Consider the following 21,418-nt stretch of genomic DNA (forward strand, 5'->3'; position numbering starts at 1 on the left):
CGGCAAGAACTGTGGGTAAGGGGTTGGCACAAATAATGCCCCTTGAGTCATGTCACAGCTTCCGGCTCCCAGGAGGGGCCCACCAATGCTGGTCCCTTTCTGCTGGCCCCCAGGAAAGGGAGACATATAAGCAGGATCTGGAACTTGCAGACCAGAAAAAGTTACATGGAGCTGTTCATTTTAACCAGATTACCCAGATTTTCAGCAGATATGCACCATCACTGCTCCATCCAGATTCCCTCCCCCCGCACCCCCACTATTTTATTTTTTGGCATATCTGTGCGATCATCCTCTAGCTTCCGTGACCTTTCGCTCCTGGCATCTGCACCTGGAACTGTCTTTGGAGGTCTGCTCCCAGGCTACCGGCTGCCCTGCCTGCAAACCCAGAAGGCTGAGGTGCCAGGAGATAGACTACACCCCGGGCACCACCCTTAGCTGATGACAGACTGGTCCAGGAGCATGAAAGCTCGGCTTCTTTGCCTCGATGAGTTGAGAGGAGCTCTGAGGTATAATTTACGCTCCCAAGCTCCCCACAGGATCAGGCTAATCTGAGGCTTCGTGGAAACCTCACCCCGGCTTGGCTTCTTCCCTGTCCCCCTTCTGCTTCCCCCATCACCTATTGCTTCCTCCTGGAGCATTTCCTTAATAAATCACATGCAGAAGACTCCTAGTGTCCGTTCCTGCTTCTGCGAGTCTGACATAAGTGGGATGGTTTAGTCCGTTCAGAGGATCCCAAATATCTTCTCAAATATCCTGGACTGTCTCCTGTGGGCCTGACCCAGATTGTGTTTAAGTGATAAGAGGAGAAAGAATAGCAGGAGATATTATTATGAGAAAACTTTTAGTATTAGGGAAAACGTCCTTCCATTCTAAGGTGATCAAAGCAAAGGTCTGGCAATAAGCCAGAGTTTCTCCATCTTGGCACTATTACCATTTGGGCTTGGGTGATCTTTGTGGCAGGGGCTGTCCCGGGCATTGGAGGATATTGACCAGTTGTGACCACCAAACATTGGCAGATGCCCTCCAGCTGAGAACCACTGCATTAAACCAAGACCTGAGCGCCGAGTAAGACTTAGGTCAATGGAAGCAGCGTCCTATGCAGAGGAAACAGCCTGTGCGAAGTCCCTGAGGTGGGAAGAACTCGAATCATTGGAAGAAGAGAAGGGAGGTTAGTGTGGCTAAAAGCAGTGAGTGAGCGGGGAGATGGTCCAAGAGGAAGCTGGGAAGGGGGTCAGGGGCCAGATCGCGCAGGGGCTTGAGTGGCAAAGACTTCAGATTTTAACTTAAAAGCAATGGAAAGCCGCAGAAGTGTTTCCCCCCTAATTCGACGTGTAATTGTTGAATGTCTACTCCATGCCAGATACCATGTAAGTGAAAGTCAGAGGAGGGCTTTCAGAGGAAGAATCACAATGAGTGGTGAGGTCACCTCCGTATATGAAATGGTCATTCCCAGCTCCAGACTCAGGAACGTCATACTGATGTTTTGAAATCAGCCACAGAAATCAGTAAATATTGCAAATCAGGACTTCCCCCACCATGTGCCCCATGGGATCATGTTATCTGCAACCAGAAACAGTTTTACATCTTCCTTTCTAATCTGGTTGCCTTTTCTTTTCTTTTCTTTTTCCCTCCCTCCCTCCCTCCCTCCCTCCCTTCCTTCCTTCCTTCTTTCTTTTTTGCCTATTTCCCTGGCTGCAACCTCCAGTACAGTGTTGAATAAACACAGCAGGAGTGACCATCCTTGTCTTTCTCCTGATCTTAGGGAGAGTGGGGAATGCTTTTAATTAGTCTTTCATCGTTAAGCCTGTTGCTTGCTGAGGGTTTCTTGTAATCAGGTTGAGGAAGTTTGCTTTTTCCTTTTTCCTCACAAAAATGTTCGATTCCAGAAGGATTTGCAGAGGAGTTGCCTTGAGATGACCTTTACTTTGAAAAGCCTCCACTGGCCGTTTAGAGGAGAGTGGCCTGCAGGAGGCCGGAGTGGAGGCAGGGAGGCCAGGGAGCGGGCCGTGAGGGGTGCTGGTGGCCTCAGTGCTGCTGGTGGCCACAGAAAGAAGGGTAGAGCTTCAAGAGCTTCAAGAGATGCGGGAAAGGGGACACCGAAGGGAGTGCACCCGGCCGTATGCATCGTCCTAGGTCAGGATTACTAGAAGCAGAGTCTGAGGTAGGGATTCAGGAGAACTTGATTGATTGCTGGAGACCGCTGGGTCAGGGAGAGGGAGTGAGGCAAGCAGGAAGGGACAGGGATGGGAGCCCAGTCAGGGTGTGGCCTCAGGTGAAGTCTGGCCTCGACCTCACCCTCGGGGGACTCTGGAGCATAACTTGCATGACAGAGTTGCCCCCCAGGTCAGTCAATTATCAGCTGCTCCCAGTAGGTGGGGCACAGCCTCCCAGGGGTGTCCATCTCTGGGCGAAGTGGCTTGATTCAGTCCAGGTCAATTTCCCAGGGAAGGTTGCATGGTTGTGAGTCTCCTGAAGCACTCGGAGAAGCTCAGGGGCAGGTGCATCAGGGATAAAGGGGATGTGGGCGGGGCTTCAGCTCCATCTATCACGTTTTTGGAATGGACATAGGGCTCCATGTGGTGCCTAACAGGTCCAATGGGGTGTGGGACTAGTTTTTGCAAGTGAACCGCCAAAATCCTTGAAAAGATCAGGGGTGGCCTTGGAGTGTGTGTGTTTGGGTTGCCTAACCAACCCAAGTGCTTTTCCCAAGACTGAGGGGTTTCCCAGGATGTAGGACTTTCAGTGCTAACCAGGAGAGTCCCAGGCAGTAGTCACCCTGTTAGTGAAAAGCGACAAGGCGCCTATTACATAGGATTATAATAAAATATGCTTTGCCTACAGGCTGCATGCAGGTGGCACGCCTTTACAAAGTCTATTTCTAGTATTTATGTGGTGATAAACCGACCAGCGGGAAGCATTTTCCAGACATGACCTAAATTTCCTCCTAAAGACATCAGAAGATGGTAGTTTGGTGGGGGTTAATTTAAGCCCCTGTTTTGAAGGTGGGGAGATATTTACGAAGTCCTAGGGTCTCCAGTGCCCAAGTCACATGGCCCATGAGTGAAAGACCCCTCCTCACGCATCTGCTCTCTAACTGCAGTCTGGAAGTTAGAGGGATCCTGGAATTCAGATTTCCCACATACCCCCTTTTTTTTTTTTTTTTCCCCAGAATCTCTCTCTCTCTCTAAAAAGAGGGACTGACCAACTTAGATCCTGAAGGTTTCAAATTTCTGCTCCACCAGTGGCTCCAGCCTTGACTCAGCTCCTTCTACATAGACAGGAGATGCAAATGCCTGTCTTGCGAACTATCTCCCAGACCCTCTTCCCTGCTTTGCCAAGATACACAGTCACCACCTCTCCTCCCGAGCCTGGTGCCCAGCTGTCTCGGAGAGAATGAGCCACTTGTGAGTCCTACAGGGCAGCCCTGCCTGGAGTGGTCCATTGGCACGTCCAAGAGCATGACCTCCTCTGCCCTGGGCTCAGCTAGCTCCGGCCAAAGCTGGCCTGACTCTCCCAGGCTCCTGGGTGGCTCCTGCCCAGGAGAGGCCACACTACCTCCCACTCTGGTCAGAGTTCTGAGTTTTCTTGGAAGCACATGATGACAATTTTCAAAAACCTTATTTGACTTTTTTTCCAAAAAGAGCCTACTAAAACACTCTCACAGCCAAAGGAAATGCATCTCAGTTGGGGACTGCCCATGTTTGGGCAAGCTGATGAGAGATTTTTTTCTCCCTTTTTTTTTTTTCTAATTGAAGTGTAGTTGATTTACAATGTTGTGTCAATCTCTGCTGTACAGAAAAGTGACTCTGTTTTACACATATATACATTCTTTTTAAAAAATATTATTTTCCGTTATGGTTTATCCCAGGAGATTAGATATAGTTCCCTGTGCTATACAGTAAGACCTTGCTGTTTATCCATTCTAAATGTTATAGTCCCCTCTGCCTAGTGTTTTGAGAAAGTTGACAGCAACTTGGTTTTCCGTTCTCAACTTTTAGGGAAGTTTTTATTTCTCCTTTCTTTCTTTCATTAAAGTATAGTTGATTTACAATGTTGTGTTAGTTTCAGGTTTACAGCAAAGTGATTCAGTTTTACATACATATATATATAAATCTATTTGTTTTCAGATTCTTTTCTGTTATGGATTATTACAAGATAATTGAATATAGTTCCCTGTGCTATACAGTAGGTCCTTGTTGGTTATCTACTTTATATATAGTAGTATCTGTTTATCCCAAACTCCTAATTTATCCCTCCCCTTCCCCTTCCCCTTTGGTAACCGTAAGTCTGTCTTCTATGTCTTTGAGTCTGTTTCTGTTTTGTAAATGAGTTCACTTGTATCATTTTTCTTAAGATTCCACATATAAGCGATATCATATGATACGTGTCTTTCTCCGTCACTTTAGTGATCTCCAGGTCTGTAGATCCTGGGAATATCCCAGTTTATCCCCTCTCCTCCGTAAGACTCTGTCGGCTCATGGTCCCTCCCTTTTGAATGGAATTTGCGTAGGAACCTGTCACAGCAAATGTAGCATGTTGAGGATGGGTGAGGCGTGAAGGCTGAGAGCCTACACCTGAGTCTGTGATGTCCAGAACTGCAGGCGCTTTGCCTGTGTGAGATGAGACAGGAGCAGGGGAGGCTGCCTTCTGCTGCAGAGGAAAGTGGTGAAATTGAGCAGCTCCGAATGCCACCTGGGAAACCATCCTCTCCTGATATTAGCTGCCGTGGCTGAGGCAACCTGGCCAAGTGCATCACACACATAAAAGTGACCTCAGCCCCCGGTCAGGCCAGATCAAAGACTCAAATTCCTGGGCTAGGAGGTGTCTTGGGCTGGATGCCCCCAGAAGCGGACTCTGAGCCAAGGAATCAAGTGCAAGTATGTTTGGGAGCTGATGCCAGGAAGCCCTGGGCAGAGGGGAAGGCACTGAGATGCAACGGGTCAGAGATGGAATCGGGCCTGAGAACCCAGAATCCCTGTCTTTCACTCTCCTTTCCCAGTGGGAAAAGCATCGGTTTGGTGACTGGGCAGCCCTGTGCTTAAAAACAAAACTAAGTTGTCTGAAATGCAGCATTGTTTGAATACGTGTATGACATGGTTAGTTTGCTCCAGCTGCCATAACGAAGTCCTTAAACAGAAATGAATTTTCTCACAGTTCTGGAAGTCTAAGCTCAAGGTCTTGACGGGTTGGATTCTTCTGAGGCCTCTCTCCTTGGCTTGCAGACGGCCGTCTTCTCTTTGTGTCTTCATATCAGCTGCCCTCTGTGTATGTCTGTCTAAATTTCCTTTTCTTATGAGGACACCAGTCCTGTTGGATTACAGCCCACCCTAATGACCTCCTTTTACTTAATTACCTCTTTAAAGGCCCTGTCTCCAAATGCCAGAGCATTCTGAGGTCCTGGGGGTTGGGAGCTTAACATATAAATTTCTAGGGGACACAATTCTACCCATAACAGATGTTGACACTAGCAATTGGAATGCAAACCGTAGGAACCCTTTTACCCAATATTAGGATGGTTGAGTTTCCAGTTCATCCCTGGGGGTGTATTTATCCTCTACAATGCAGCCATTTACTGTATTTCATTAAGAGACTTGACCTACTGTATAGCACAGGGAACTCTTCTCAATACTCTGTAATGACCTATATGGGAAAAGAATTGAAAAAAGAGTGGATATATGTATAACTGATTCACTTTGCTGTACAGCAAAAAAGTAACACAACATTGTAAATCAACTATACTCCAATAAAAAATTTTTAAGAAAGAGACTTCTGGCCTGTGACATCCAGCATATGCCATGAGGCCATCATCCTGTGAATAGTTACTGAATCCCTGTTGGAATTAGGGGTTTAGGTGAAGGAGGAGGAACAAATGCCAGGTGGCTTCCACGAGCATCGTCTGCAGGGACTGAGATCATCATAAATCCATAGCTCTCAGACTCAGGTGCACATAAGCGTCATGGGGGGAGCTCTGAATAATCCCGGTGCCCAGGCTCCACCCCTGACCAATTACATCAGATTCCCTGCAGGTGGGACCCGGGCATCAGAATTTTTCAAAGTTTCCCAGGTGATTCCAGTGTACTGCCAAAGCTTGAGAAACACCTTTTTTAGGCTAATGTGTCCCCCAATAATACTTTGTGGTTCAAAGTCAAAGATTTGAGAAGGCTCCCATCATAAAGAGACTCTGTGATCATTCATATATAATGCAAATGACTCTTCCTTAAGGGATTTTGGGGGTTTTATTCCCAGGGTGGGGAGGGATTCTTTGCCCTCTACTCAGGCACCAGCAGTAATGTGGTTTACATGTAAGTTGGTCCCATTGCCCCCTCCCTCTGCTTCTCTATATGATCTCTCTGTTGCCCCTACTCTCCACCTCTCCACACCGTCTTGCCATCCTTCTCCATTCTGTTCTGTGTCCTGCAAGGCTGACCTATATGAACCATCAAGGGGTCCCCCCCTACACTTGGCTTCTGGCTGATTCTGGCCATAATGGAGCCTTGCCAGGAGAAAAGAAAAGGGAGAATGAAATCGGGGTATTGACTTGTGTGGCTCCCTCCCTGGGAGGTTGTCTTGGGAGGACTGAAGTTTCCTCCTTCATGAAAGCCATGAAAATAATGTGATATGTTTTTAACCGTATGCTCTTCAGCAAAAGTCTTGAAGCTTATTTGTGTGTTTAACCAGAGATGAACAGGTGATCAAGAGGCGTTCGTGGCACACCAGCACCAAGCTGAGACTCTCCCGTCCAGGTAATCCCAAAGATGGAATGGGAATAAACGAATGAGTTAGTGAACGTGGAATCGACTTTCCCAATGTTATTTGATGCTGTGCCCATGCAATAGATCCCTTCCTGAACCCCCGTGGGAGACGATGCACATATAGTTTAAAATGTACCTGGGTTTTGGTTTAATCAGGTCTCATAAGACACGCAGACACAGCCATTGACTACCATGAAGGAAAGCATTTATACTCAGAACTTCCGAGAAGCAGGAGGCATGGCATGGCACTGCGGGGCCATGGGTATGCACCAGGGTCTGTCAGGAGGCAGAGTCAGTGAGCGGAAAACGTGGGCAAGAGCTTTTCCTGTGATTTCATCGGGAAAGGCAGGGCAAAACAAGGCACAGTAAGCAGGCTCAAGATTGGCTACTTTGAGTAATTTCAGCAGGTTCTGGGGCATAGGGACTGTCCCTAGTTGCCTGGTACCTGGCCCTGGGGGTGATTAGGGCAGGGGGATAGTCACCTGGAGTGTGAGAGCCCAGTAAAGGAGAAGGTTGGCGTGTGGGCTCTGGACTGGTTGGTTTGCACAGATACACTTGCAGGCAAGTCCTTTACTGTCTCTAGGAATCAGCTAGCCCTGGGCGGGACGGTCTCTCCAGAGTAAGTATGGCTTCCCAACATCAAAACATCAGAAAATATAGCAAATGAAAAAATGTGATTAATACACCTGCCTCGCAGCAACCTTGCAGAGAGGGACAGGGAAGGCAGGGTGACCTCCCCCCACCCCCAGGCCAGGTGGAGGTCTGGTTAAATTCCACCTATCATAAAAGTGGTCATGGAGTTGCTAATGTCCCCAGGTGGCACTTGTTCCCCAGAGACCAGAACCAGCCAAGGGCTGGGGAAAGGGAAAGGAAGGAAATGAAGAGCAGGGAGACACAGATGACCAAGGAGCACCACGTCCTATCAGACAGACAGCTGGAGGAGACGAGGTGGCCAGCTGACAATCACAGAACGGGCAAACCCTGCCAGGGACCTGATAGTCCAGAGGTTCCCGGTGTCCGAGACCACCCAGGACCCGGCTAGCATCCACGGAAGGAGAGATGGACGGCAGGGAAGAGAGAGAGGAAAACAGGTCCTGACGTGTCTGGTTGGAGAATCCTGGGCTGTTCTGCAGTCTCACTGTTCGGATAGGAATGCTGAACCAGAGAGGGGAAGGGACTCGCCCAAGGTCACACGACGAGGGCAGGGAAGAGCGGGGACTGGGACTCTGGTCTTTCAGTGACAGAGGCATCCCTGTGGGTCCCCCATATTTCCTTTCTATATGCAGCTGAACCCTACTGTAGGTACTGCCTGGGTTTCCAGCTTCCCCTAGAGATGTGAGATGAGAGGGCATCAGCTCTGCGCTGGCCCCTTCCAACATGTCCCCATCACCTCAGAGTCCGGGGCAGAACATTTCTCTGCTTTTGGCTTACTTTGGGTTCACACACAAAACCCAGCCCCAGTACCTTAGCTCCCTGAAGCTGCCCCTTAGTGTAATTAACTAGTGCCAAGGCCTGGCACTGGTTATGTGCTGGGTACCCATTTGAATGTGTCCGTGCTTTATCTCACTTGCCCCTCACTATAACCCTAGAGGCTAAGTTTTATTATTATTTCCATTTTACAGAGAAGGAGACTCAGATCCATTCTGCAGATATTTCCAGAAAGAAGAGCAAGTGAAGGTCCTCTTCCAGATACTGGGTTCAACGTGCGTATTCGAGTTGCTTCCATATCATGAACTTCCTTCCATTAAACGCAAGCTGCTAGGCACTTAATATACACGATGCCATCTCATCTTTGCAACAATGTCATGAAATTGACACCATCAGCATCCCCATTTAACAGATGAGGCAGAAAGAGGTGATGTGTCTTACTCAAGGTGACGTGGCCACCCAGAGGCGAAGCTGCGGTTTGAACCTAGGGCTTCCTATGGCACGGTGACTCAGTAACCTATGCAGTGCAGAATGCAACTTCTCAGCCCCATCTCTTTTCCTTTCCAACTCCCTTTCTGCTCCAGCATCCCATTGCCATGGAAACCAGCTGCATGCAGCCGTAGCCAGACAGAACCTCACCTCATCTGTCTTTCTCACCTTTTGCTTTCTTCTCTGGGCTTCTCTGCCCACAGCAAGAAATCCTTCTACCATGTGGACACCTACACATACTTGGAAAATCCAGGAGTTAACATTCTCTGGGAAAACCCTTGACTCACGGGGTCAAAAGCTGGTGGATTAATACTCCCCATACCCTCCTCCTGTGACTTGGGTGGAAATATTTGAGGTGTGTTCTACGTGGTTCCTCAGAAGGGGCCCGGGTGGGGCTGAGCCCAGGTGTCTTTAGGGTACCCAGCTCAATAATGCACCTTTGAGTTGGCTTTTCCTCATCCCTATTTCACCCATCCGGTCCCTCCTCAGACCACCCACTGCTCCAGCTACCTGGGATCACTTCCCAAAATAACCTTCATCTTGGGCTCTGACGTGAGGGTACCTCCAGTAAGAAAGTTAACACTGTTCATCTATTTCAGTCTTCCTCAGCATCTGACCCATGAGGCTTTCTGTTCTCAGGCACTGTGGGAGCCTTTCGTTTTCTCCATGATCCTAAGGTAATTCTTATTTTCCCCTCGGTACAGATGAAGAAGTGACGGTTCAGAAGGGTTAAGTCACTTGCTCATCTGGTGTCAGTGACTTCACGGGGGTCTTGGGAAGTTTCCACAATTTGAGACTCACTATTTGCTGGACACGTGCTTTTCTCCCTCGGACTCTGCAATTCTTATGAGCTCACTAAAAAAGAGCACGATGACTCTCAGAAGCTGGGCTTTAAGATGTTTGAGAGTCTTCGGAATCAGTGGTTCTCAGCTTGGGGTGATCCACCACCGCCCCTGCCCCTGGTGACCTGGGGACATCTGACAATGTCTGGAGCCGTATTTGGTTGTCACAACTCGGGGTGGGGTAGCTACAAGGGTGGTAGGCAGAATAATGCCCCTCCGCCCTGCCCCAAAGATGTCCGTCTATTAATTCCTAGAAACCTGTGAATATGTTACAAGGCAAAGGGGAATGAAGCGTTCCACATGCCATTAAGGTTGCCTGTTGGCTGACCTTAAAAGAGAGAGATAATTTTGGATTATCTGGGTGGGCAAATGGAATCACAAGGGTCCTTAAGCGGGGAAGAGAGGCAGCAGAAGAGAGGCAGAGGAAGTGTGACCGTGGGCCAGAAATCAGAGACACGCGCTGTCGCTGGTTTGAAGACGGAGCCAGGGAATGTGGGTGGCCTCTCAGAGCAGGAAGAGGCAAGACAATGGACGCTCCGCTTGAGCTTCCAGAAAGGAATGCAGCCCCGCTGACACCTTGACCTTCACCCAGTCAGACCCTCGTCGGACATCTGATCTAAACAACTGTGAGATAATAAATGTGTGTGGTTTAAGCTGCTGTGTGGATGGTGCAATAGCAGCAATAGAAACTGAATGTGACTGGCATTCAGAGAGGCCCGGGATGCTGCCACACGTCCTCCCATGCCTGGGACAGCCCCCACCACCAAGACTCATCCAGCCCTGTTGTATGAACACATGATCATGGGTTTTAGTTTACATGGTATTCTTCAGATCTTTACTTAACTTTTTTTCTCCCAGAAACTTTCTTTAATTATCATAGCTGGAAGTAATCTCTCCCTCCTTTGAAGACCTAGCTCCTGCATCTCAATTATGATGTGTACCACATTCTCTTTACTATGAGATTGATACTTGTTGTTTTCATATCTCTTTAACCAGATAGTAAAGCTCTCTGTGGTCCCAGACTCTGCTGTACCCTTTCCTGGGACTGCTGTCCCCTTCCCCAGTGCCTGGATCAACCCCCCGCCCCACACGTTACAGTCCTGCTGCTGGAGTCGTTCAGTCCTGGACTCAAAGCCCATCTCAGCCACTGGCTCAGCTATTAGTTTCTGGACAGTGCACACATTATTCATGCCCACTAAACCACAGTTTTCTCAATTGAAAACGGGAATAACATATTCCACAGGGGGCTAGGGTGAGTATTGAACGTGGTAATGTTTCCCAAATGACCTAGTCAGTCACTTGACACGTGGTAAATATTCAGTGATGGTTAGTTTTCTTTCAATACACAGTGTGCGATAAATAAATGCTTGCAGAACAAGTGAATAAATGAATTAATGAATGACCACCTGGCAAAAAAAAAGAGAGAACTATTCCAGCCCCAAATGTCCATAGTTTCAAAGCTGAGAAGTTTAGAGATTATAAACATTGGTTGGGGCTGGAGGGAGTCAGAGGTCCCATTGGGAATTGAATGAAAGTTAGAAGCTTCTGCCCAGATTAGCATCTCACAGGCATGTGTACACATGTACACTTTTGCATTCAGTTTCAGGGGGTTCAGGGAAGCCCCTTGGAGTCCACAGGCTCAGGTTAAGAACTTCTGTTCTAGAAGAAGAGCATGCGCAAACTCTTCCCAGGTGCCTGGTGGGAGGAATAACCTGGAACAACGGGGAATCCTATGCAATGTTGTGGAAGCTGAGGGGAGGGGCACCTGGACTTCGATCCCAGCTCGGGAGAGAGACCCGATATATACATGGGCAGGACCGTGATTAAAAGCCAACACTTTTTGCAAAGACATTTTTCTTTTTTTTTTTTTTCCACAATCAAATCAGAGATAATCTGGTGTACTATTGAATAAAAGTCTAACTATCATCACATACCTTTCTAGTGACAATTAATAATAATGGTTGTGTGCATATAATAAGATGAAATAGGAAAAAGACAATGATGGAGTTTGGATGGGATAAACCTCACCGTGTTGTTGTGATGTTCAAATGAGTTCATTGATGGAAAGCATTTTGACATTGAGTCTCTACAGGAAATTGTTCTTACACCTGATTATGTTCAAGTGTGCTGTTGGGATTTACACGAGACTCACACACCTGTATAGACTATGTAACGTGTGCATACGTAGCATGGGGCCATCCGCCATGGAAGTTTGTAGTTACATGATGCCCAGTGGCTCCCATCCCCACCAACCACCTCTGTGTCAAGATTCCACCCGTTGGGGCAAATGGACCCCATTTTGTGCACCATTTAATTAGGAAAAAAATCCTTTTCCCCTAAACTCTCTGGTGGGCTGCACATCAGGGAATGTTTATTTGCCTGTGAACAAAAGAATCAAGGAGTCAGACCTGTTTTTGTAGACAGAGCAGCGGTTGAATGAATTAGTGCACAAGGAATAGATTCTGAGTTAGATTAGACACCATTCCACGTGGGGACACATCTCCTGGACCAGGGTGCTGAAATGCCATTGTATGACAGGGTTCTGAGTGTAAAGAAGAAATTGGTACAACATAGTATGGGGGCTTGGAGACAGAAGCCATTGCCAGATGTTTGGAAACGGGAACCCTGGAAGGCTTCACAGAGGTGGTGACATTGAAGATAAATCTTGGAGGACAAATGCAAAATAGTCAGGGACAAAGAAGAGAAGGGACAGTGCAGACACAGGGAGTATCACGTGTGTAATTATGATTTTCAGATCTCCCAGACAGCCCAAGGGAGAGATGAGAATACATAGTTTTTCCCAATGTGTGGTATACTTACCACTGGAGGCATAATAAAAATACAACAAAGGAAAAAGGTTTCATTTTTACCTTCTGTTCTGTTTGTGACTAATAATACTGGTTTTCCATTTTACTGTACTGATAAAAAATTAAGTATTTATCATTTATTTATTTATTTATTTATTTATTTTGCTGCACAGCATGGCTTGCGGGATCTTGGTTCCCTGACCAGGGATTGAACCTGTGTCCTCGGCAGTGAAAGCGCAGAGTCCTAACCTTTGGACTGCCAGGGAATTCCCAAAATTAAGTATTTAAAAAATAAAGGGCTTCCCTGGTGATGCAGTGGTTGAGAGTCCACCTGCCGATGCAGGGGATGCGGGTTCGTGCCCCGGTCCAGGAAGATCCCACATGCCGCGGAGCGGCTGGGCCCGTGAGCCATGGCCGCTGAGCCTGCGCGTCCGGAGCCTGTGCTCCACAACGGGAGAGGCCACATCAGTGAGAGGCCCGCGTACTGCAAAAAAATAAAAATAAAAAAATAAAGTAGGGACTTCTCTGGTGGTCCAGTGGTTAAGGCTCTGCGCTTCCAATGCAAGGGGCATGGGTTCAATCCCTTGTGGGGAAAATAAGATCCCACATGCCACGTGGCATGGCAAAAAATTTAAAAAATAAAGTAAAAAAGGTCAGTCCATTTAAAGGAGGAAAGTCATACGTAAATAATTTGGTGTGACAGAATTCTTAAAATGGTAGACAAATGACAGTCTGTTTTATCTACAGCTGTGTAACAGTCTACTCCCAAATTTGCTGGCCTAGAACACCATTTTATTTTGCTCACGGTTTTGTGGGTCAGAGATTCAGGAAGGGGTGAGCTGGGCATTTTCTCTTTGATTCACTTGGGTCTGCTGGGGTGGCTGGGACAGCAGGACGGCTCTTTGTTCATATCTGGAGCCTCAGAGCTCTGTGGCCTGCCCCACTCGCCATGTGCTGTCTTATTTCCCAGGGCCTCCCCGTGTAGCTTGGGCTTCCTCACAGCATGGAGGCAGCGACTTGTAGCAAGTGTTCTGGAGACTCAGGGGGCAGGTGCAAGGCCTCTTATGACCTCTTAGGATGGCTTTGACTATCCTGATCAAATGAGTCCCTAAGGCCAGCCCAGATTCGAGGCGAGGAATATAAGACTCCGTCTCTCCATGGAGCAGCCATCCTTAAACCATCACACAGGCGTCATGTTCTCTAAGTCCGTCCTGAGCTCACACTCTGTATTCCACGTCCCTGTGTTCCATGAATCTCGTAGCATTTAAATTCAGCCTTGCACATGGGTGTCCTCGGTGTAGCCCGAATTTAGGTAGCAAACCCCTGGTGGGTGGAGTTATGGTTTAAACCTCTGGCCGGCTAGGCAGAGAGCAGGCTGAGCTCTCCTCCCTCCCCCATCTTTTCCCGATGATGAGAATCCTTCTTAGGAGTCTTGGGAGAACAGAGTGGGAGCTGGGCATCGGGTCCTATTGGAAGCCTCCTCCTTTTCCTCTTGCCCTTGCTGTCACTTCTGAGTTATTCTCAGAAGTAAAAGCCCTCTATGCCTACCTGGTCCTCTCTCAGGCAGCCAGGAGTGCAAGCATAGAGAGCTGGGCTGCTCAGGCAGAAACAGGACCCCAGAATCAGGGAAGCAGAAACCTTCAGCTGCCGGGAAAGGACGGAGATGAGTACACGGAAGCTGGAGGGTGCTGAGGGCAGGGGGCTGTGGTCATCTCCCCGAGGCCTCTGGGAAACTCTTTTCATCCCCCTCCCAAATCTCTCCAGCATGCTAGCCCACCTCTGTGCTGATGCCCCTCCATCAGAAACGAAGTCGTAAAGAATCAGGGAATCCAGTGACAGGAGGGGCATCATACGTGGGATCAGAGGGTTTCGGTTTGAGGACCGGCTCTGGCTTAGTCTGCCAGCATCACTGTTGAGTGCTTAAGGATAATAATGATGGTGATGAGGGGCTTTAAGTGTTTATGATGATGGATGAATGCCTTCTAAGTGCTTTACTTGTATCAACTCCTTTAATCCTCATAACACACCTATGAGGTATGGAGTTTTAGTACCTCCACTGTACAGTTGAAGAATTGAAGGCTAAGATTTATGTGTATGTGGGGAGCATGGAGAGAGAGAGAGATGGATGGATGGGGAAGGGAGGAAGGGAGGAAGAGAGAGAGAAAGGGAAAGATAGGGAGAGGGAGAGAAGACATAGCCATCTATCCATCTATCCACCTGCCCATCCGTCCATCCATCGTCTACCTATCTAAGAGACAGAGACAGATAGACGCTGATTGGGAAGAACTTGTTGCTTTTTGGCTAAGCATGGGCAAAAGTGGTTCAATTTATCTTTCTTCCTTGGAAGGGGCGTCTAGGGCCCATGACTGGGGGCATGTGGGCTCAGGGGCCCAAGTGTTCACAGAAGGCGCACAACAGCCCCAGAGGAATAGACTCTAGAAAAAGTGTGGGAGTTTGAGTCCCGGCTTTGCCGATTATGGCGTGGATTTGGGGAGAGCTATTCAGCTAACTGTGCCTCTCTTCCGTTATCAGGCTGGAGAGTTTGACACGGCGCCTCAAGCACAGTGCCTCGTACTATGTAGTAAGTGCTCAATAAATAAGGTGAGTGCTTCGCTCAAAAAGTAACGCCTGGTTTAACTTTAGGATGCCTCATGGTACCCCCTCCCTCCTCCATGGAGAAGTCAAGGGGCTTATAAAAACATCAGTGGGGTGCAGGGGTAAAAATAATTACACCTGCATTTCACGGGGTGTCTAGGGCAGCACGCAAGATCCCCTGGTATCTTGTTCTCATCAGGATTTGGATTCAGGAGGGCTGGACTGAGACCAGGGACTCTGCCCCGTGGTCCACACACCAGCCTTTGCGACCAAGCGCTGGGGCAGCATCTCAAATCCAGGACTAGCTTCCAGTGGGTGATTGTGGGCAGAGAGACTGGGGAGGTGGCAGGACCAGGACACCCCTGTATTTCTCAAATTATTATGCCAGGGTCCTGCCGCCCAGATGGCCTACTCTAACCTGGAATGCCCTCTTTTTCCATTGAAGGTGTGGTCCTGTGTTAGGATGCAGGGCAGAGGTGGCAGAACGGGAGGAGAGCAGGCTTTGAATCCAGACAGATCTGGCTTCAAACCCTCAGTCCTCCGCTTAGCAGCTGCGTGAACTTTGGTGGAATTACTGCCTCTCTCTGAACCTCAGTGTCTTCCCAGGTAAGAGAGGGGAAAGGAAGAGCCCAAGGTCTCACAAATAGCAAGGGCAGCCTTCTAACACCCACGCACAACTTTTACCAGGTCTGTAGGTAGGTTCCTACTGTCCTATGAAATATCAGTCAGTTGATTGTTGGATGGGTTTAAAAATGCTCCTGCAGGAAGAGGTGGCAGGCTAGATTAGTAGAAAGCCTACCTAATGGTCTGGAAGGAAGAAGATGCCACAGTGGGCGGGGCTTGCTGGCTAGAGCCAGTGGCTAGCCGCTTGCCTGAGGATGGAGCTGCTGACGGAGTGTGAGGCAGGGCTGGATTTCTTGAAACACCTGCAGGGCACCTACCAAGTGTCAGGCAGTGGGTGTGACAGCATCCCAGGTGGGGGACATTCTAAAATGCATACGGGTGTTTCCCCTAGGGGCTTTCAAACTTCCCACCCCTTCTCCAGATTTTACCCTTACCACATTCCACACCGATGCTGAGGACAGGCTTAGAGGAAGGACAGGTCCCTGGGTGAGCCACGTACAGTGTGAGTTTTGCCCGTTCCCTTCACCTCCAGTGGGCAGGATTCAAGAGGCAAGTTGTTGTCCCATTTAACAGAAAGCAACATCGAGGCGTGTTGTGTCCACAAGATTGAAATCCTTGTCACGTTGGCAGACACTGGTCCAGATCAGAGAACTGACCCAACCCCCGGAAAGGTGTCCCCAGACGATCTTGCCCTTCCACTTCCAGCGGGGGCTGCAAAGTCCCCACTGGAAGGATTTTTAGCTGCAGGTCAGGAATGGACTTTGAGGAACCAGAGTGCAGTGACTCGCCTTCTGTCGGACACAACCTCATTTTATAGGTTGGGTGGACTGAGGCCCCCCATGGGAGGCTTTCTTCTGTAATAGTATGATAAAAAGAATTTTTAATCTTTTCGTAGGACGGTGTTTTTCTCCAAAGGAAAAATAAAGCGTTTAGGCTTATCAAATGTGGAAAATGCAAATAAGAAGGATATTAAAAATTGCCTATAATTAATCTTACCATTCAGGTATAACCACGCAACATTGATTTAACATATGACTCAAAGGACGTAACATGTAGATTGTGTCTATTAAAGATGGATCAGCCGTACATGATTGTTTCCCGCCCAATTTTTCAAGAACCTTTTCAACGGACTCTTTCCAAATCCTTCAAAAAGCTGTGACATCAGGTTGAATGGCCTCTTTTTTTTTTTTTTTTTTTTTTGCGGTACGCGGGCCTCTCACCGTTGTGGCCTCTCCCGCTGCGGAGCACAGACTCCGGACGCGCAGGCTCAGCGGCCATGGCTCACGGGCCCGGCACGAACCCGTGTCCCCCGCATCGGCAGGCGAGCTCTCAACCACTGCGCCACCAGGGAAGCCCTGAATGGCCTTTTGAATTGCATCAGATAAATGAATCAATTGAACCAATCTCTTGTTGTGGCACATTTGTGTTGTTTTAATTTTTCACCTTCTTATAGATGCTGGGATGGAATAGCTGAGTCGCATTCGTGGGAGCCTCTCTCTTCTCTCTGCACCCCTAGGGGGTGAAACAATCCCTCCTACCCCTCTCTCCTCTTCTCCATCAATCGTGCCCTTTTCTGTTGGAGTTGTTTTCAAGTGAGGCAGAATTTTGCCACAAGGGGTCCTTCATACTCTTTAGGCGGAAGCAACCCTTTGTTCGGAGTAGAAAGGGATTTAGTGCCTGAGAAACTCTGGTTTGCAGCTCAGCTCTGACACTCGCTCTTTCCGACGCTTAGGACAAGGGATTCGACCTCTATGCATCTCAGTTTTCCTGTCTGAGGACTGGGGAGAGCACTCCCTTGAACCGCATTATCTAAGCATCATAGCCACCTTGAAAGGAAAGCGTTGGGCGTGGTGCCCGGTGCACGGCGGGTACTGGGTAAGTGACAGCTCCTTATAATGTGCTCAGTTCTGCTGCCCAATTCCTGGAAAATGGGAATTAGAAGAGTCCCCAGATCATGGGGGTCGTGGGCAGGATTAAATGAGATAGTACACGTAATGTGCCCAGCCAGGAGTTTCAGCTGATGGAATTGTTAACTTTTTAACCGTTAATAAATAATTTTGTGGTTTTTATTACTGTAAGGTCCTTGTCTGCTGCTGTCCCCATTTACAGAAGAAGAAAGGAGCCTTTGACAGGAGGTCAGAAGGGGCAGTGAGCTTTCTGGGGGCCTAGGAGTTGATCCCCCTTCCCCCGCTCATCCTCTGCTCACTGCCCAGTGGCATCTACTAAAAATGTCCTGATAGTGCTGCCGTGTTGGCTGCCCCAAGAGCAGCAGCTGCCCCAAGGTCACAGAGAGGCCCCCCAGCGTGAAGTATAAGTGGCACCCTCCCCCGCAGCTGTGTAGTAAAATGACCCAGCTCCTTGCCCGTCTCCCCAGAAGACCAAGTATCCACCCTGCAGCACAGAAGCCCCTTCAACAGTCCTGCCCACACCATCTTCTCTCGTTGGGGAAATTCATCCAAGTGGTCCCTCATTTTGCAGGGACACTTCCCACCTGACACCAACTCTCCAAGGGCTAGCAATAGGGGGATGCTTTCCCAGCCTCTCCCTGGCAATCGTCTGGGGAGACTTAGTTATCCGTGGAGCCGGGGTTTGAAACCAGGTCCAGTCTGAGTTTGACACCAGAGCTCTTAAATACTATTTGAAAGAGAAGTTACTGGAAAGAGTAAGCACTTAATAAATATTGGCTCTGTTCTTATCTATAGTAAGAACAGAGCCAATATTATATGTTATAATATATAAAATGTATAAAACATATATATGTACATAAATATAGATAAGAGAATATATATAAATATATATGTATATCTATATCTATGAGGATATAGCTAAGAGATTAGATGAAAGAATATATGAATACGTACATGTACACATATAATCTTACACCCACACACACAATCTTTTGATCCACACATATAATCTTACACCCACACACACAATCTTTTGATCCTCTCAACAACCCGCTGCGGAAGGTACTATTATCCTCATCCCCATTTCACAGATGAGCAAACAAAGTCCCGGAGATATCAGGTGTCTGTCTTCAGAGTCCATGCTCTTAACTGTGCCCTCTGCTGAGGAGGCTGTGACACGGTAAAGCTTTCAAGGGGTCCGTGCGGTGCCTGGCACTGAGCATTAAAGGACTCAGTGCCTGGTGGCTGTTTTCCTAGGAGGCTCCGAAGAGCCCAGAGAGGCAGCCGAGGGGGTTCCTCCAGGCTGATGCTTTTTAACTGACCTTCTGCGGGGTGGGGGCGTGGAGCTGGGTTATCTCACTGTGGCCTTTCAACCTCTGGGAGGGCTGGGGTCAGGGCCGGGGCAGCAGGCCTGCTGAGGGCTGGAGGGCTGGGCAGCATGGAGCCTGTCAACGTGAGACATCCCAGGAGGACCGCTGGGGAGGGCCCAGGGGGCGGCAGAGAGGTGGGGGGACCATGCCCTGCAATCCACCCTCCAGCCTGGGACAGCAGACTAAGGACAGAGGGGCAGGCGGAGGGCCGATGCTGCCCCCTCCCCAATGCTCCCTCTTCGACCAGCCGCTCTTCAAGGTTTTAGTCCTTCATTTTGTAACTGTGAAGAGCGCTCATGATCTCTCTTTAAGGAAAAATGCGAAATGCAGAGGGGTGTATCATCCTATCACCCTGAGCTAGACAACAAGAATTGCTGGACGTGTGACCTTCCCAAACTTCTTCCTCCTCCAGATAAGAAACATATAGACACATAGGATTTCCCCCCTTTTGCAAAAAGTAGATCACATCAAACTCTTATTCTGTGGCATGCCTGTTTCACTGATAGGTCCCGGACACTTTTCAAGTTAAAATTCATGGGTCTGCCTTGTTCTCTTTTAGGCGTTGCATAATATTCCACACTATGGCTGGGTCATCACTCAGTCATTTCCCTGCTGATGGACAGGAAGGTCACGCCAGCTTTTTTTCACGTTATAAAACGTGCTACGATCAAAACCCTTGCCCGTGTTCCTTCAGCCCTTACTGCTGCCTCTAGAGTCCCAGAGGTGCGTCAGAGAACACAGAATTTTTGAATTGTAGTCGATTTTTATCGGACTGCTTGCCAAAAGGGCTCTGACAATTTACACTTTGTCCGCTGAAGTGTTTGTTTCTATACAGCCTGAGTGTTATCTCTCTCTCTCTCTCTCTCTGTGTGTGTGTGTGTGTGTGTGAGAGAGAGAGAGAGAGAGAGAGAGAGAGAGAGAGGGGATCAATGAATCTGGTAGATGAAAACTGAAAACAAAATTATATTTAAGACTTTTATGTCATATGCCTTTGAAAGCAAATGTTCTTCTGCCATTTTTAAAGGGAGAAGAAAATAAAAATCATAGTGTCCTAGTCACACTACAGCCTTGTTTCACAAAGGAGATTGCGATCTGAAAGGGAATGGCTTGGCCCTGCGACTAGGACAGTGGTGTCCAGAAGAAGGGACGCAGCCTGGGATGGGGGTGGAGGTGGGGACTCAGGTGCACGTTGCCGTCAACTTGACGATCCAAAGGGCGGGATGAAGTGCTCAGGATGGAAGGAGTGAGAATCTTCAGGTGGAGAAGCCTCCACTGGCTTGCCGCCCAGGTCCCTGGGGTGCCATTTACTCTGCCTGAGTCCCCATCACCGCCAGCGTCTGTGCCCTTGTGCTTCTATTGGCCCGAATCTAGACCTCACTCAGGGAGATGGCCCCCGGGGCACTGGAGTTGCTCTGCCCTCGTTGCCAGGCGGATTGAAGAATCTAGGACTCCATGTTTTGCCGGGGCGGCCCTTAGGCTGTGATGGATTGGTGGGTGGTACAGAAGCCCAGGTCCCTCGCCTGAGTTGGGACAAACTCAAAGGTACAGTTCACACTCCAGAGTGCCCTGTGGGATCAGGTTGAGACTTTGCCTGAAATCACATCCTTGCTGGACCCTCTCTCCTGCCTCTCCCTCTGCCTTACAAGTTTCTCCTGGGGACAACCCATTAATAAATACCTTATACACAAGTCTTGTCTCGGGCCGTGCAGACCTGAGGCACCGGAACACTGGCAATACCGCGAAGCCCTCTGTTGGGAGCACTGTCTTCATTCAGCCGTCATCCAAACTCCAGACGTCAAACTCCCACACGCTGCTGCAGAACAGGTAAAGTCAGCCTCCCAAAGCGAGTCTGGCCGTGTGAACCGGGAAGCCTCAAGACTGTATCCTTCTTGCACTCGTCATTCTACATCCAAGAATGCAGCCTGAAAAAAGAGCTGTCACCCAGTCCACCATGTGCCAACTGGGTAACCTTGTACAGTTTGCTCATTCTCTATAACCCTCAGTTTCCTCATCAGTGAAATGGAATAGTAATAGTGCCTATATCATGAGCCGGTGAGAATTAAATAAGATAATGCATTTCATCGCTTACATCCCAGGGCCTGAGTAATGAGTAAATGCTCAATAAACGCTGTTGTATCTCCTGCTCACAGCATGGTGGGCATTTATGTTTCTCAAGCTCAGGGATTAATAAACTTATTAAAGGCTATCATAATAATATGAGGGCATATTATTAAGTAGAATTTTTTTTTCCTGGAAGAATATAAAGGACTCTTAGCATTGGTTATTTTGGGGAAACCGGAGAGGTGGGTAGTGGTGATTAGATAGGGAGGACTTTTCATTTGGATTTCCTTCCCTTTTGTACTGACAGTCTTAAAAATAAAAAGACCATCAGAAAGTGTAAAAACACAGTGTCGGCAGGGGTTACCCAGGTGATGACACAGGGCCCAGCCCATGGCAAGTGTTCTAAGTTTTTAGAAATATTCAATCATTTCATCTTTGCAACAACTCTGTGAGGTAACTACTGTCATCATCCTCATTTCAAAGAGGGGAAGAGGAGGCACAGAGAGGTTCAGCAACTTGCTCCAGGTCCCCCAGCTGGCAAGA

At 48.4% G+C, this 21,418-nt stretch overlaps 1 long non-coding RNA gene across 1 annotated transcript; it reads left to right on the plus strand.

Annotated features, from left to right (window-relative positions):
• Nucleotides 1–973: 973 nt before the first annotated feature.
• Nucleotides 974–8,512, plus strand: LOC113630046 (uncharacterized). Its single transcript, XR_003436806.1, has 3 exons — nucleotides 974–1,168; nucleotides 6,679–6,743; nucleotides 8,375–8,512. It is a non-coding gene; the product is annotated as an uncharacterized LOC113630046 (long non-coding RNA).
• The last annotated feature ends 12,906 nt before the right edge of the window (nucleotides 8,513–21,418 follow it).

The sequence above is a fragment of the Aethalodelphis obliquidens genome, unplaced genomic scaffold, assembly GCF_003676395.1.
Source record: "Aethalodelphis obliquidens isolate GAN/ISIS:26980383/991018 unplaced genomic scaffold, ASM367639v1 scaffold28, whole genome shotgun sequence".
NCBI lineage: Eukaryota > Metazoa > Chordata > Mammalia > Artiodactyla > Delphinidae > Aethalodelphis > Aethalodelphis obliquidens.